This window comes from Blennius ocellaris (genome assembly GCF_963422515.1).
Source record: "Blennius ocellaris genome assembly, chromosome: 11".
Lineage (NCBI taxonomy): Eukaryota > Metazoa > Chordata > Actinopteri > Blenniiformes > Blenniidae > Blennius > Blennius ocellaris.
Genome location: NC_137660.1, coordinates 17,388,593 through 17,394,592, shown reverse-complemented (window position 1 = coordinate 17,394,592; position 6,000 = coordinate 17,388,593). Strand labels below are relative to the sequence as shown.

General features: G+C 41.3%; 1 protein-coding gene across 2 annotated transcripts in view; it reads left to right on the top strand.

The window, feature by feature from the left end:
- Positions 1-352: 352 nt before the first annotated feature.
- sema3d (sema domain, immunoglobulin domain (Ig), short basic domain, secreted, (semaphorin) 3D) overlaps positions 353-6,000 on the top strand; it is a 31,880-nt gene continuing 26,232 nt past the window's right edge. For both annotated transcript variants that reach the window (XM_080505068.1, XM_080505067.1), the window contains exon 1: positions 353-564. The gene's annotated coding sequence lies outside the window, so the exon portion shown is untranslated. The remainder of the gene's footprint in view (positions 565-6,000) is intronic.

Here is a 6,000-nt window from a genome sequence, read left to right as displayed (position 1 = left end):
CTGATATTGTTGTTTGTCCATCATAGAGTAAACACAGCCATACAAACAATCACACTCACTTTCACACCTTTGGAATACTTCAAACACATGTCTTTGCATGCACAGGTAGAACATGCAGACTCCGCACACAGGCTATGTATTAATTTTGTTCAGGCATAAAACACAAGTGTAAAAAATAAAATACAAAAAAACCCGCTATTAAGATAGTTTTCAAGGGTGAAGTTGGAAATACGCAGTAACCAATAACTGTGGCCTGGCTGGCAACTGTACAGATGCTGAGGGCCCCTCCCCTCCAGCAGCAACAGCAGGGGAAACAGAGTTTGCTCTCTGTCTTTCCCGGGGTGAACAGCCGCACCATAACCAACCTCTTTTACGCACACACCCAAACAGTGCGCGAAGAGTTCAAGAGCGGACGTTTCCGTTTAGGAAACATTAAGAAGAGTGGAAGTATCTGTGGAAAGTTTGTCCAAAACGTGTTTGGCTTCCTATCGGTGCACTGGGTAACTTTGAGTCCACACAGCATGTGGCGCACGTGAGAGGAGACGGAGTTGAGTGCGCGAGCAGGTGAGTCGAGACGCGCAATCCTGGCACTTAATTCACTGTGAAGTTGAAAGCAATTGTTTAAATGTTGTTCTAAAAGTTTGATTCGGAAGGTAAAGAAAACCTGTAACTTATATTTACTATTTACTTTTAATCTGCATAATTTTGAATTACTTCAAATGAATGCTTGCGCACGATCTGCTTTTGAAGATTGTTTTAGTTAATCTATCTATCTATCATATGAGTTTAAGATTAATGTCATCACGCCACATGACGAGCATACTCTCACCCCCGTTTTCATTCTATAGAAATGTAAAAATATAATTAATTGATTATGCGTATTCACTAGACAGCAGTGACTTAGAAGTTATTATTCAAGGGATGATCTGTATTTAAACATTTTATAGTAAAAGTGTGCCTATCTAAAACAATGCAGCATGAGTTTCTTATTGTCTGATTGATCTAATTGTCAAGTGACAGCAGCAGAACCAAGTTGGTACCAAAGGTGTTTGTGTGTCCTGACAGTTTTTCTAGGCAATGACTTTTTTGTTCCAAGTATTTTGAAGCTGTTGTAGTAGTTTTCTATAAAGTACCTGGGATTCACTGTGCCGCCACAGGGGAAAGCAGGTAAAAAGTTTTGTAATGATTTTGAGATTTATGTAGTTTCAATGACCCTCTCTTCACTTACTGTGCTTAAGGTTTTTTTTTTTTGTTTTTTTTAAATGCCTTTATTTAATCTAACTCCCTACAAGGAGCTGTGGGGGTGTCACTTGAGAGGCAAAGAAGCTAATGAAGAGAGGCAGAGTGAGGGTAAGATGTGCTTGTGTATTGATTTCTCAGGCAGCATGTCGGAGTGTTTCAGGGTTTTCGATCAACATGACTGGGTGAATAAATGATTTCTGCTTCAGGCCATAGAAAAAGGACTCTGAAAATGTTGTAAGAGTTTCTCCTCTAAACAGTGTCCAAGGGTTGCGTCACAAAGATGGTGTCCCAGCATACTTATTACAGAGTGGTTGTATACACAGTCAGTCCCAGGTTATTTGGCTGAGGATGTAGGCTAAAGACTGCTGCTGAAATCTCAGCCTGCAGAGAGCATTCTTTCTGAGAGATCTCTGCTGTGAGTGGTTTCTAAAAAAAAAAATGTTGAGACTAGTCAATAGTCTTGGTTGAATATGTGCCATCGTTCACTATATTAGTGATTTCAAACCCGCATAGCTCTATCCCACCTCTGTTTAATTTCACTCTAGGTAAGTATGGCGTGTCTGGACTGATCCAACGTTGCTCCACTACTCATAGCATCAATCTGTGTTAACGGCTCATAGCACCATTGCTGTCCTCCGTGACAGTGTTGAGCTCTTAATGCCAAGATTTTTTCCACAGTGGTGGTGAAGGGTCAAACATGAAATGGAGCTGCGGTCTGTGACCTCAACAGGTTTTTTTTTTTTTTTGCTGGAAAGTGTTATTAAAACATACTTTTAGCCACGCTGCTCACAAGCCTTGCCTAATATGGCCATGTTTCCAGTATCCTTCTGCACAACTCGGGCACGTTTACTGCGGTCCTGATGTTAGTATGTTTAGAGACTACAGCAGCTAGGTGCCAATGACTTGCAGACAGACAGCCCGGCTGGGTTTGCCTGCCCTGCAGCTCTGTGGACCCTCTGCATAATCACAGTGAACGGTGCTGAGCCTGATGTAAAGTGAAACTGCATGTCAACTAATGTTCCCACCACTCACACTGAACAATAGAGTTGCTCCATAAGTTGGTAGATGACCCTAATTCTCTTGAGAGGAGCTGTTGCATAGCATACACGGATGTACCCCTGTCTCCTCAGGCCATCAGGAGACAAGTGAGAGCACTTACAACTGTCAGTCACTCGTTTCATGCCCTATTGCTTCCATCTCCTACCTCAGGAAGGTATTAGCTTACATACACACATACATGCATATACTCATTCAGAATTGCACAGCGGGGTCATGCCAAGTTCAGTGCGTGTACAGCTTCTTGTTTGGTCGCCTGTTGCCAACAAAGCAACCTGCATTTCTCTTTCTCAGTTACATGGTTTGCTCTCTGTTTTGAATGTCGATCGACTTTGTTTCCATCCCGTGCTTTCCTGTTTCCATCTTGCCTATTGAAGACTTAAACAACAGATCAGGTATCACGTCCCACCCCTCCCTCTCACCCACCTTTCCATTAACCCCTGTGTGTGACAGCAGAGCTAAGCTGGCACCATTCCAGTTGCCTTTGGTCTTCCATTGTTGATGTAGGAGGATTAAACAGAAACATAAAACATAAAGTAAGTCTTTATTAAAAGGTGCACACGCATTATTGTCTGGCTTTGGTATATTGTGTTACCGCATGAGCCGTTTTCTGTTGTATTTTGTTACCAGTGTTTTGAGATAACGCCAAAGGGACGGACACAAAGTGGACAGACGACCTCAGGGTTGGAATTTTATCCATCTCCTTTGGTTTTCCCCACAGACATACTCTTCTCATCCAAAACGGAAGGAATTCCTGTGGAATGTCCCCCGCCTGGGCATCGCCATTCACAGATTTCATACATAGTGGTTTCCAGCCAAGTATAATTGCTATACAATGTTTGTTATTTCTTAAAGTGGTTCTTTGAACTTGTTTACACAGAGCGAAGTGTAGCATTTATAGAAATCCTCACATGAACTCTTTGACTTGGGATAGTGGATATAACTGTCAGGAGTCTACTGATGTTGCTGTGTGAGAGGCATTCTTTAAGCAGACATATCATGATTTATTGGATTTATTAGAAGGTAAATGGTTACAGGAAATACAGACTTTCTGAGCGGCTAGGAATCAAATAATCTAGTGGTCCATGGAGAGGTATTGAATATCTTTCGCCAAACGTTTTGTACTGAGAGTTCATTCATTATTTACAGCTAATTTACTGCAGTGTTTTCAACTTCAAAGCTCATCTATGTCTCCATCACCATGTTTCGATGATTACATTTTGTGTGTGTGGATATTCTAGCAATTTATTTTGCATTTTTAAAGTGATATGTAATTTCCCAAGGGATACACATGCTGTGGTGACAGATGCAGTGTTTCAGGCAGATAAGGTGGTGTTATTGTTCACCACCACCACACACACACTATTTGCACCCCTGATATTTACTTTGTAACCAGATTTACCACAGTGAAAAATAGGCAGGTTATACTTTGAACATTTTAATGTGAGTTGAGGAGTTTTGATCTTATTCCAAGTATAGTTTCACAAGCTTGTGAGTGAAATTGCACATGATCCTTATCGTGGAACGTATCCTATAATTTTTTTGTTCTTCACTAAGCTCATTCCCAGGATACAGGTAAACAGAGTGAGAACTGCACCACCTGCGTGTGTGCAGTGTTGATATTGTAAAGGAAAACAGTTTAACTGGAGTTGGAGGATATAAAGGTTGAACCCCTCACATGAGGTTTATGAACACCTTCAGGATGTGGAGCCGACAGTGTTAATTTATATTGTTCGTGAAGTCTTCTAACTTGCTATTGAAAGAGAAATAAATGACCCTTTCTTTAAAGTAAATGGTACATTATATTACAGTGCCATGACATAAAAAGGAATAGTAAGAGTGGTTGTCTGTACTGGAAAAATGTTATCTTTCTTTCTTTGCCATCAATGACTGAGTTATAGAAACACAGACCACTGTAAAGATTTAATGCTCCTTGTATATGCTTTATAGTTTGTATTTTGTCAAAACACAAACAGTGTGGCCTGTTGGCGATCTTGTATTTTCCTTATGAGACATGAACTCACACAGACTCACGGGGGACCTGCATGCTTGCTTAAATGCACGGCTAAAAAAAGATGATTGACTTGCCAAAAATAACAACTAATGTCTCGAGAGCTAGAAACAATTACCTATGTTGTTCTGCCAGGTCAGTGCCTGTGGTCAGGGAATAAAGACAAATAGCTGCGCTAATGCACTCTGTCCTGTGGAGATGGAGGGGTTTGATAATGGTGTACTCTACAGGGCACCTGGGTGTTGCTAAATGCCTCATTAGGGGTGGTCTCGATGCAAGAATACCCATGGCACGAGCACTTCTTTGCCATCTGCTTCTTTCTCTACTTCTGCTGGGAATAATGTTCCTTCATTTGAGCTTTTAAAGTCCATCTACTTTAAGTGTGTTATATTGTCTCTTAATTTCTAGATTCAGCATTTAAATTAATGGGTGCTGATGAGTTAATGTTTTATGCCTCATAAATTCTTTGCTGAGCCCAAACTGGAAGAGCCAGTAAATTTAAAGTGGTGACACTTAATAGATGGTATATATCGGTGTGAGATCAAAGGCCAGCACCACTTGGCTGCGAGCTTTAAATCTGTCACCATCTCCATCAGGATGGTTTCCCATCACCCCCTGCGCTGTGTGCTGGCCACGCCGCCAAAGACAACAGGGACTCTCGCCGACAGGAAATAGTGGTGTTAGCTTAACCCACATGGCACTAGCTGTCTGTTTCTCCACTTTCTCACCTCGCACTTGCTCTTTTTTTTCATCTCTATTATTCTCACTTTCCAAAGTAATGACAGACTGATGGCGCACTGAATGCTTGCTAACCTTTCCCTGCTTCAGTGCATGTGCTATTGTTATCAATAGATGGGGTGTTTCTTTTTTCTATCTACATTCTCCTTTGTTTGGGGGCATTTTCTTGAGGGATGCTGCACAAGCATGTACTGCTGAGAGATGTGAGCACTCATGCCGTGAAGAGAGAGGTGCATTACTCAACTGCTTCTCGCTTGGGTGAAATTGTGTCGCCTCTCCTCTGATGATACTGTAGGGAGGATAAGCCCCACCATCAGCACTATCACAGTTGCTCACCAAGTGCAAAGACTGCTCGGATTAAACTCTTCTCACTCTCTGTTGATTGCCCATCCATCATACAGAGCTCCCTATCTGTATTTCTAACCCTGAAGGTGTGAAGGTGTCTCAATTTGTCATCTTAAATAAACAGCAGTCTGTTTATCTCGGCCTAATTTTCTTCCATTTAAAGCTATGGGGTATTTGGAAATGTGCCACTCCGTCTTGATTCTCCTCTGCAAACTCAACTTTCAAACACCAGATGACTTTAATGGACAGAGAAAAAAAAAACCCAAATAAATGAGCTGTAGTTTTACTGCCTATATCTGTTTGCCAGCAAGTCACTTTATATTTAAGTCTTGCAATGAAAATCTATGCGCATAAGTGTGAATGGAAATGACATCCTCAGAATGTCACCTTGTATAAGTTCTCCCATGCATAAATAAACAATTTCGTGTCCAAATTTTAATTGTTCCTTCTCTTGGTAACATGTGCTAACCGACCACCTAAAGTCAGTGTGTTGTGGTTTCTGGCATAGTGTGTGTGGCATATCTACATTTGATCTACTAATTTAACCTGACATTGTTTACGTTGTCGGTTGACAGGCTGATATGTGTTATCTGTAATGTGGGGAGTGT